General features: G+C 36.7%; 1 pseudogene; it reads right to left on the bottom strand.

The window, feature by feature from the left end:
* LOC102873118 overlaps positions 1–11,848 on the bottom strand; it is an 86,007-nt pseudogene that overhangs the window by 51,164 nt on the left and 22,995 nt on the right.

Below are 11,848 nucleotides of genomic sequence, written 5' to 3'. Positions count from 1 at the left end.
ATATATTCTTTTTAAAAGAAGTTATTTTATTAAAACAACTATGAGATATAATCTCCTCACTTCAGTAATAATGACAAAGTTCAACAGGGCAGCAAACAACACGTGCTCGCGAGGCTGTGGAGAGACTGGAACTCTCTTTTTTTTTTTTAAGGTTGGAACTCTTATTCACTGCTGGAGAGAATGTAAAACTGTACAGCCCCTACAGAAGGCAGCCCGGCACCCCCTCAAAAAGTTAGAAACAGAAACACCACCTGACCCAGCGATCCCACCGCTGGGACTATACCCTAGAAAACCACAGAGCCACAATGCTGACAGAGGAATGCACATCCATGTTTTCTGCTGCACTATTCACACCAACAAAGAGACGGAAACAACCCACGTGCCCATAAACAAACGATCTGACAGAAAAACTGTGGTGCGTTCACACAATGGAATATTGCAGAGCACTGAAAAACAATGCACTCCTAAAAATTACACAACATGACGGAGCCTGGAGGACATTATGCTAAGCGAAACATCCCAGAAGAGAGCTGGCATTTCTTAAACTGGAGGAATTAAAGAACAAATTGAAGCCACAAGTTGCAATGTTAAGGAGACAGAATATTGAATAATCCAAGAAGTATTAAAAGAAGATGGAAGGGAGTATATTTAGAGTCACTGTACAAAAAAGAATTAGCTGATACAGAAGAATTTAGAGAAACAACATATTAATAAGAGGCAATGGTGATGAAGGAGGAAATTCAGGCTGCTCTCAAGGACTTGGCAAAAAATAAAGCTCTTGGGATCGGTAGAATACGAGTTAATGTATTTCAACAAACAGATGCTGCCCTGGATGTCCTCACCAGGGTGTGCCAGGAAATCTGGAGGGCAGCTACCAGGCCAAATGACTGTAAAAGATTCATCTATATTCCCATTCTGTAAAACTCTTCTGCAAAAACAGTCTTTCACATAAAAATTTCATAATTATTTGTCAATATTTTATCAATTGCTTTTCAAATTTTCCTTTATATATTACATTAGTTTTAAGTACATTGACTCTGAACTGATATCCTGACTCTTCACTTTTTATGGCAATAATATTAGTATTCACATCCTACCTATTAGCTCTCCTAATTCTGGTAACTTTTGGCATATTAAAATTTGAACCACTAAGAAACACCCAAAGCGGGGGGTGGGGAACACCCAAAGCATGGAAGGCATACACAGAGTCGCTCCATCAAAAATAACTTGTCTAAATAAATAAATATCTGGTCACAGTTCAACATTTCAGGAAGTAGTATATGAGCAAGAACTAATGGTATAGAAGGAGAAAGTTTAATCTATGCAGAAAGCACTGGCAAGCAATAAAGCGCCAGGAATTGATGAAATATCAATTGAGATAGTTCAACAAATGTATGCAATAGTGGAAATATCCACTAATCTATGTCAAAGATTTTGTAAGACAACTAATTACCTGTCAACCAACAGGAATGTTCCATATTTGTGCCCAAAGAAGGGTTGTCAAATGGAATGTAGAATTTGTAGAACAATTATCAATAGCATTACATGCCAGTAAAATTTTGCTATGATAATTCCAAAGTAGTTACAACATTATAGTTATAGGAAACTGAAAGAAGTTCCAATAACTTGAAAAATTGGTTATCATTGTTGCTGTCAGATAAATTTTGGCTGAAAATAAAGAATATAATAAAAATAGTTACCTGTGTTTCATTGACTATGCAAAGACATTTGACTGTCTTTACTGTAATAAATTATAGATAACAGTGTGAAGAATAGGAAATTAAAAATACTTAATTGTGACCAAGAGAAACCTGTGCTTTGACCAAAGAGAAAGAAAGGTTACTTGTAAGATTTAAAGTCAGGAATAGTGCTTGTCAGGGTTGTGCTCTTTCACCATACTCATTCAATCTATATGCTGAGCAAATAGTCTGAGAACTTAGAATATATGAAGAACATATCATCAGGATTCAAGAAAGACTTGTTAATAACCTGCAGATGATAATTTTGCCTTCTGAAAGTGAGAGGAATTTATAGTCCTTACTTAGAAAACCAAAGGCCACTTTTAGTATAGATTATATCTCAACATAAAGAAAATGGTCTTCTTATAACTGGACCAAGGAGAAACATCATGATAAACAGAGAAAAGGTTGAAGCTGTCAGTGATTTCATTTTATGAATATTCACAAGCTACACCTGTGGAAACAGCAGTCAAGAAAACAAAGGGTATATTTCACTGGACAAAAGGACCTCTCATAGAATTAAAGAACAAAGATGTTATTTTTAGGATTAAGCTGTACCTGGAGCAAATAGTAGTGCTTTCAATACTCTCATTGGAAAGCCAGACCATGGAGAAAACAGATCCAAAACAATTGCCTTTACATTATGGTGTTGGTGAAATATATTGAATCTATGACAATTTTCCAGGTAGCTTGATGACACACAAAAACAACATCACAAACTTCCAGAAAGAAGTAATTTGTCTTGGAAGAAAATGCATTTGACTGATGAAGGCAAGATATCAAGATTTTCTCTCACGTATGTACTTTGGACCTGTCATTAACAGAGACCAGTCTTTGGAGAAAGACATCATACTCTGTAAAATAGAGAATCAACAAAAAGAATATCAACAGGATGTATAGACACAGGGGATGAAAAAATGTGCTCAACTCTCAGAATAGTTGTGGGAGAATGATGAGGACCCAGTACTGTTTTATTCTTCTGTGCTTTAAGTTGGAACTGACAAATGCACCAACCAACAGCAACAATTAAATCATCAAGGTTTAGGAAGACACATTCCATTTTATGACTATATTATGTTTTCTGTATTTTATTTGTAGTTTAGGTTTAAAATTTGATAGCTGAAATATGTTTTCTCTTTATGTTGGCTATATAAGTACTGTACATTGAAAAGCCAATCAGGTTTTTGTAAATTGAAAAGCCTTGCTCCCATTTTTTTTCACTAGTTTCATTTGTATCTTGTCATTATATTACAAAAACAATAGCACGGTCTAGAGAGAAGAAAATAAAACATGGGGCGCACATGGCTGTAAGAATCTCTCTAAAGGGGCTGAGAATAGTATAGTCCTTCACTGTCCTTGAGCAAAAAGCAGATAAAGAGAGCACATAGCCCAGTCCTATAGTATCTTTAAAGCCACACCAGCAACAAGAGGTTCATTTATTTGTTGTTGACTCACCACAGACTGTGGGGTTTGTTAAAGAAGTAGGTTAGGGAGTGGGAGAGGCAAAGGATATCTCCCAATGCAAGTTCAGGTTTAGTCCAGCAATCCCAAAACAGATTTATAGGAAAACACAGTTTCTTAACTAGTAAAAAGTCCTGGTTTCTGTTTAATAAAACAAATTCAAGCCCCTAGTTTCTTCAATCATCCAGCAAGTTTTTAAATTAGAGCACTTATAAGTCAGCCTCTCCTTCAGTCATTTGGCAAACAAAACCTTTTACTGTGGCCAGCACAAATGCAAGAAGCCTCATGTTACTCTTTGCTGCAGTCTCTCCACAGCAATGCCACAGTCTCTTCACAATTTCTCCATCATGGTCTTTGCTGGTGTCTCACTCTACAGTGTGGAAAACACTCTCTTATGTTAGTCACACAGCTGTTGATGACTTGCAAGACTATGGGTCTACAGTTAAGGTAGCTGGAGACCAGCAGGGCTAACATAATAGTTAGAAAACCAACTTTTAAACTAGCACCTCAAGTACATTACGCATTTTTTAAATGTCCTCTTTTTCAGAGATTTCCATATCATCAAAGAGAGTATTTATAGCAATCTAGATAAGGTCTAGCCACAATTTTTTTTAAACTTTAATCTTGGCATTCCACTTCCATAATAGCTTGCCTCTGGAAGCCCTATGAACCTGGAGAGAGGATGAAAGGGACCCAAGCAGTGAGGACTGTCCTTCATAGGGTCGTTTTGAGTCGCCTGTGACTCGACAGCACTTAACAACAACAATAACAATCTTGGCATACCCTTTTATTCTTTCCATGGTTTTGTTCCAATAGACTTCAGATTGTTATTTTGCTGGAGTTTATCTAGAAGCAATTTCAATAGGAGGCTTGTAGAAGGTATGTTTAATTGGGATTTTTTTCATAATTGAGATCATAATTTCTTTATATTTACATTTATTTACTAGATAATTTGACTAAGTTTGCAATTCTAGCTTAAAAAACATGATCTCTCCAATTTTGACTGCATCATTGTATCTTTTTATATCATTCTATATAGTCCATAGTTTATTGTGTAGCTAACCAGAAAAGGCTGCAGTGCTAGAATCTACCAGCAGAATAATGACCAGTCTTCTCCCATTAAGATTTAAAGCCTTAGAAACCTGCTGGTGGGTAGTTTTGAGTAAGAACCACTTGGAAGGCAATGAGTTTGAGGGTTTTGGTTGACAGTAAGTCTGCTACCAGTCATATGACTTCATTTGTAGGTAAAATTTAATTTTCCTTTTTAGAGACTTATTTTCTCTTTGTGTTTATCTGATAAACAATATTTATCTACAACTAAAATAGTTACAATATTTATTTAAGCATAATAGAGTGTATGTATGGATTTTTTTTTCTTCCCCCCATTTATTTTACTGAGCATCTGGTTTACCTTTTCAGTCCTGACACTCATGTCCTTCAGGTCTGAGAAATTATCTCTCACTTTTCCCTGCGTTAATTACCTCTAACATTCTTAAATTGATAATCTGAATTCCAATTGGTGTAATAGTGGAAAGACACGTGATGGGCTCCTAACGTCTTTTATATTCCCTATTGTGTTTTCAGTTATCCTTTTCTATCTTTTTTGTTTGTAATTAAAACGTTCTTATTATTTTACTAACTTATTTTGGGTGGCCTAGTGGATCAAGAGTTGTGCTGTCAATTCAAAGTAGGTGGTTCAAGTCCATGAGGAAGGTGGGCAGTCTACTCCCATGTGATGTATACCTTCTAAAAACCTGCTGGAAAGTTAATGATGATTCAGTTCCAACTCAAAAACATACAACAACAACAAACTTCTTTATAAAAAAGCCAAGATCTTACTGTATTTTCCCTTTACTTTCAAAGTTTCTATTGTTCTACCAGTCTACCTATTCAGTATTGATTTTTTTTAAATAAGGAATTTATTTCCATCATTTTAGAATTCTATTCTACTTCCTAAATTTTTCCCTTTACCAAGGAATAACATATCTTTTCTATTTGTTAAAATTAGTTTATTTTGTGATCAGATTTGTCACAAATACTAAGCTTTTCTCAGGTGCTGTGCCTCTTAAGGAGTTCTCTCAACAGTTGAAGCTTGTACACATTAAGGCAATTGGGTGAATATGTGACTTCTACTGCTACAAAATGTGAAAATTTCAGATTTTTTTTTTCCACCACCTAATATTAATTATAAAATAAATTTCTGATTTGTTGTTGTTGTTGTTCAAAGAAAAGTCCCTGGATGAAGGAATGAGGTTAGAGTTTGACTGTTATTACTCAGCAGTATTTATCTACAATAAAGTATTCCTCAGATACCACCCTCAAGTATTATTGTGATATTTAGAAATCCTAATCTCTGCTTTCAGCTCTGTATCTTCTTAAGCTTGCTTTCCTAGATGGTTGCCTCTTTTCACCACATCTTCATTTATTGTTGTTATGTCTTCCCTTTGCTGTTCACTTCATTGTTGTGGTCAGAGGTTGCATAAACACATGATCAAATGTTCCAGACATACAATTCCATAAATGAAGTCAGTTTCTTCAAAAACAAAGAAAGCTGGCATGCCCAAGTGTTGAAGAGATTGGCACTATAAAACTTCCATTATTATGCCTTATTTATTTAAAATTCTTGTTGTTAAGTGCCATTGCGTCATAGCTGACTCATAGCTGACCCTCCAGTTGATTTTCAGAGGCTGTAAATCAGAGCTGGTAGATTAGAAATGCCTGCCTTTGGGTTGACAGCACAACTCTTTACCCATTAGGCTACTAGGGCTCCCTATTTACAATTACATAGTGCAATTCCCATTATAATTTTGGTTCAGATGTATCCATAGGTCCTAAATTCGAAAAAGAAAAGGAGACAAAAACCTCTTAAGAAGAGGGGTTAGATTCAATTCTTTTCCATCTTCCTTCAAGCTTCAAATGAACCATGTAATGGCATACATAAGAAACCTCAAGCCACACTGTAAAGGAAATATTGTATTTCCTATTTAGAAAGCTACTAGGTAGGAGGCCTTGAATAATCTAAAAGGCAGTAACTCTATCTTGGTTTTGTAATAATTTTGTGGCACATTTTATGTTGTGTTTCTGTTTTTTTGGGAGGCTCCCCCCTCTTCTAATTTAAACCTTTGATATAAATTTAGACCAAAATATTGAAGCATAGCTCAGATAAAATGCTTTTGCTGAGGTTAGTGTGGTTCATTTATGCAGCTCTCTGGTTCCACAATCTGATCTGAAGAGAGAACTGGATCATAATATATAACCTGAAGATCAGATGGCTGACATAAACCTAGACAGTCACTTTTAATATTGCTTTTCTTGTCAGGGCTATAGATAATATAACAGAGTGTTAGCCATTTTATTCTCAGAGGAGATCTTCAATGTCATGGCTTTCTGATGCTGAGTAAAGAAAGAATGTTTAGGTTTGGGTATGTGATGGTATATGGCAGTGGATATTGATGGTGGAAAAATGTGAAGGTGTTTTGAACTTGAAAAAGGTACCTGTAGGTAAGTTTGTAAACAAAACAATGCCAAACAAATTCCCTTTATTTTATAAAAAAGCCGAAAGGATATTTAATTAGCCACAACTTCCCTCTGTCAAGATGTAATTTTGTTAAGTTCCTCAGGGTTTAGAGCTAATTCCTAAGTCCCTTTTGAGTCCATAGGAATTTTGTTACTACCCAAAGACAATGCTTCTTGGTGGTTCAAGTCCACCACCAGTTGGTTATACTCCTCCATGCAGTATTTAGTCTCTGAAAACCTGATAGAGTGTCAACGATGAGTCAATTCTGACTTACTAGCAGTGAATTTGATTTTATTTAAATTTCTTGACAGAAAAGAGGGTCAGATCCCAAAAGTTTCTATGAGACTTTCCTAGGCCACCCAAATATTAAATGTCTAATATTGCTGTTGTTATGTGTCCTTGTGTTGGAATTGACTCATAATCGATGCTCCACTAGTTTTTTAAGAGGCTGTAAATTGCATAGGAGAAGATTATGCATCTTTCATCAGCAGAACAGCTGGTGGATTCAACCTATCTGCCTTTAGGTTGACAAGTCCTTGCTCAATAGGCCACCAGAGTTCCCTTTCTATAATATATATTAAAGCTATGTGCTCTTCTCACAAAGACAATTTTAAGCCCCAACAAATAAAAACACTATAATCAGTGTTCTTTCTATTCTAAATACATTCAAAGCATGATCCTGACTTCTGTTCTCAACCTGGTTTCTACTCTTAAGTCTTTTCAATTTAGAAAATTTGTTATTACCAGCATGTTATCAATGGAAATATTAAAACAGCAGGTAATCACAGTTTATAGTCATATTAGCACACACAAGCTGTCGAGATAAAGGGCACATGTGCTTTAAAATCAGGAATATTAAGTCCTGAAACTTTTTTACTCAGTTATGTCTGGCTTACTCAGACTTTTAGAGCAAAGAACAGGTTTTTAAGGTGCTCACATTACCCTAACAATTCAACACAATGCAATTGTCTCCATTAAGCCTGTCAGCTCCTTTTTCAAGGAAGAGAGAATCAGATCAGAGCTTGACAAATAAGATGCACATGGCTCGTTCTGTGGGTTACCTTGATAGATCTCGAAGCAGTTGATAAAGTTGTGGTGATCTAAACTGACTACTGAAACAGTGATGCACATTCACCTGTCTTTCCCTGCTGTACACTGCTTCACTGGTCACTCGAAAATATAGATTTTAGATCAATATCCAAACATATAAGAAATATTGGGGTGCTGCAAATTGATATAATTGAAAGATAAGTTTAAACTTCTGAAATTGAACAATAAGCCAGATAATAAATACAGAAACTCAGTGATAGACTCCCAAGGAAAAATGTCAGGAAAAAGGTACCATACCTTCTTTTAAGGTGCAGACTAACCAGTTGCAATTGAGTCAGCTATAGCTAATGGTGACCATATGAGTACCTGAGTAAATGAATGCTCTTGTGGCCTAGTGATAAGAAGCTGCACTGAAATTCCACAGGCATATAGTTCAAATCCACCAGTTGCTCTGTGGAAGGAGGATGGACACTCTCCTTCCATGCAATTACCTACCTCTGAAAGCTCACGGGAGGATCAGCTATGTGTCAATTCTGACTTGACAGTACACAACCGCAACAACATGAAGAAACAGAGATCCAGATCTTTCTTCTTAATGTGTCTAGGTTGCCACAAACCTCCAGTCTTTTCATCCGTACTTAATCATTTGCACTAAGCAGAGATTCTGAATTACAAATTAAGTGGGCTTTAATTTTCCTTCCAAAACCATATAAAGGTTACATCGATTCTTTTAAAAAATTTCTTTTTTTTAAATAATTTACTACATTCACAGCAAAACACACCAGTTCAACAGTTTCTATATGCATGGCTTAGTGATAAAGATTATATTCTTCTAATTGAGCAATTACTCTCACCTTCCTTTCCTGAGTTTTCTTTCCCACATTTCTTTTCTCATACTTTGAGTTGCTTTGAGAGTTCTTAACATATTTTGAGTTGCTATTGTCAATTCAACCGTATACAGACTTTGAAAGATCTTGAAACACCACACTACTCGAAGCAGAGGTTCTTAACTATTATTGTTGTTGTCGTTAGGTGCCATTGAGTTCAGTATGAGTCATAGTGATACTATGACAAAAGATCTGAACCTAGTCCTGTCCTGTGCCATTCTCACACTTCCTGACACATAAAAGCCTATTGCCCCAGTCACCATGTCAATCGATCTGGTTGAGGGTCTTGCTCTCCTTCACTGACCCTCCACCCTTCCCAACTTCTCTCCAACTGTCCCTCTGCAAGTAATCACACCTTCTAGCAATATATCCAAATGTGAGGTGAAGTCTCATTAATTTTCTTGACCGTCCATGGGACCAACACTACAATTTAAAGGCATCAATTCTTTCTCTGCCATCCTTATTCATTGCCTACATCTCAGATGCATAGCTAGTAAGTAATCAGAAAGACTATAGACTGAATCAGAGGCACTTTAGTCCTCAAACGGACATCACTACTCCTCAATAATTTGGAAAGGTCCCCAACCACAGATTTTCCCAGTGCAACTTGCCTCCTTATTTCCTGACGGATCAAACCAAAGGTGTTAATTGTGGATCTAAGCAAGTTGAAGCTGTTGACAGTTTCAATCTCCTCTCCATCCACCATGACACTGCCTTTTGGTCTAGTGGTAAGAATCTTTGTTTTCTTGACGTTGAGACACAATCCATACTGAAGGTTGCATTCCTTAAGTTTTTTGCTAGTTAAGCTAAATTTATTGTTAGATGATAGTTTAGGAGATATTTTGAGTTTAAAGTTTAAGGATTGTCTTGGGGCTTTATAATTTAAAATTTTTTGTTTCAGTAATTCATTTAGCCTCCATGACTCTACAAAGTCTGGAATCAATACAGTGCTGGATTACCCAATGAACAGGGTAAGCTAGGCTTCCTTTTTCTTGTGCTTATTTACTAATTTTTAATCAGCAATTTCACAACAAAGAATCTGCTGGCATTTTACTCACTCCCAATCCCACAGCACTCAATCATAGAACTGAAGCTTCTTTTCAAATGTGCCATCCCTAATAGAGATGGAATAACCAGTAAACAAGCAAAGGCTACTTTTGTTTATATACTAATCTGTAGTGGATATTTTCACATTTTTCACACATCAAAGATTTTGCTTGTAGGTGTTACTGGCTTATTTCTCTTCATCCTATAGCACCTTCTGAAAGAATGAAAGCCTTTTCCCCCCAATTTGCAATTCCTAGAGTGTGAAGCCAGGCAGCTCGTTGAAGACAAGGATTCTGAAGCTTTGACATACTTTGGACATGTTATAAGGTGGGACCAGTCCTTGGAGAGGGACATCATGCTTGGGAGGGTGGAGGGGACAGTACAGAGAGGAAGACCCTTGATGGGATGGATTGATTCAGTCACTGAATCAATGGGGATATGAATGGGGATATAGGTGTGTCAAAGACAATAAGATTGGTAAGGGATAGAGCAGGGTCTGGGGCTGTTGTACATAGGGTCTCTATGAGTTGCAGGCAACTCGATGGCATAGAACAACAACAACAACAACAACAACAATAGAGATGGAATACCAAGTAACCAGAAAGCTTGCCAATATCTTTTGGACAATTTGCCTTGTTCATTCATTTTACTTACATCAAATTGTTAGCCTTCTGTCAGTTTGCCGGAAAGAAAATCACAGTGTCTTGTTACCAAATTTAAGTGCTGTAACTAAATGTATTGGCTTTGTAGAAAGTTATGAAGTACTTTAAAAAGTTTCTAATCAAGGGAGTAACTATAGGCCAGGCACTACACAATCCACTTGTTCCTAGAAGGAGACTGATTTTTGAGGCTAGTAAACTCCTGACGCCAAATACAAAATGCACAGATCTGATGTCAGGCAGAGTAGAGCAAAGCATGGGGTTGCCACCAGCCTCCTGCTGGTTGGTGGTTGGTGGGTTTTAGTCAGTACCTTGATCTCCTGAGGAGAATGGGGAACAGAGAGAAATACTGTGTGTCTTTCCTTTCAGCTACTGCCAATGTGACCACCTTCATTACTGGTTTATTACAGATTGTGAAATGGCCTTGTTTAAGGTATTATACTCCATTTCTCTTCTTTGTTTTTCTTGACTTCCTTGTTTATAGTCACAGCTTTAAAAGTTTGAGTTCACTTGCTGATGTCTTTGTTGCAAAGAGATGAACTGGCATCTGTCCACAACATTTTGCCTGGAAATCTCAATTATAATGCCAGCTTAAAAAAAAAATCTTTAAGTCTAGACCATCAAGACGTTATTTTATTTGCCTAACTGTTCAAAACTGTCTTCACTAAAAATAGAGAGGATGCATACTTTTGCAGATACCAAGGAATAAGTGGAGTCCTGGTGGTCTTAGTGCTCAAGCAGTAAGCAGCTAAGAGCTGCTGCCCAGAAAAATGATGAGGTGGAATGACTTCATAAAGATTTCAGCTTTAGAAAACTTAGGAAGCAGTTCATTTCTGTCCTATAATTGTTGTTATAAGTCAGAATTGACTAGTTAGCCATAGATTCTGTTTTGATTATTAAGGGATAGGTAAATCTTTTTGAGACATTTATTGTAGGAGATTGCATATTGCAAAAATGGCCACATCACCTGCCATCTTGCATGCCCCTCTTTGGCACTTCTGCTCTTAAATTTGATGGGCTTGTGACTAGAGCAAAACTGATGTTTTGTGACTTCTGAAGAGAGTACAGAAAGTGCTACAGTTTCTGCTTGATCCTCTTGGAATGCAATCTAGAACACAGCAAACAAGCCTTTAGGAAGTATAAGAAACTTCATGGAGAAAAAGCCAGTAATAAGGAAATGAGCTGATAGCTATAACCTTCTTACCAGCCTGAGAGCACTCTCTTGGAAATGGATACTTCAGCCCAGTTGAGCCACCCTGACTCATTTTTATATGGTGTAGAAAAGAACCTTCTCTGCAGAGCTGTGCCAAAATAGAATATTTGTGTACAAAATACACAATTGCTGTGTACTAATGAGTTTTAGAGAGCCTTAATAGGAAGCTAAGGATAAATGGAGTAAAGAATCAGTTAGCCTTATGGGAACTTAAAGCTGAATTATGCTTTCTGTTACTCTGAAACAACAGTGGTGTAGCATTTTTAACATATTGG

The sequence above is a fragment of the Elephantulus edwardii genome, unplaced genomic scaffold, assembly GCF_000299155.1.
Source record: "Elephantulus edwardii isolate Elephantulus edwardi_28Jun2011 unplaced genomic scaffold, EleEdw1.0 scaffold00085, whole genome shotgun sequence".
In the NCBI taxonomy this organism is placed as follows: domain Eukaryota; kingdom Metazoa; phylum Chordata; class Mammalia; order Macroscelidea; family Macroscelididae; genus Elephantulus; species Elephantulus edwardii.
Note: the sequence above shows the minus strand (reverse complement) of the source record. Positions and strands in the feature narration are given on the sequence as shown.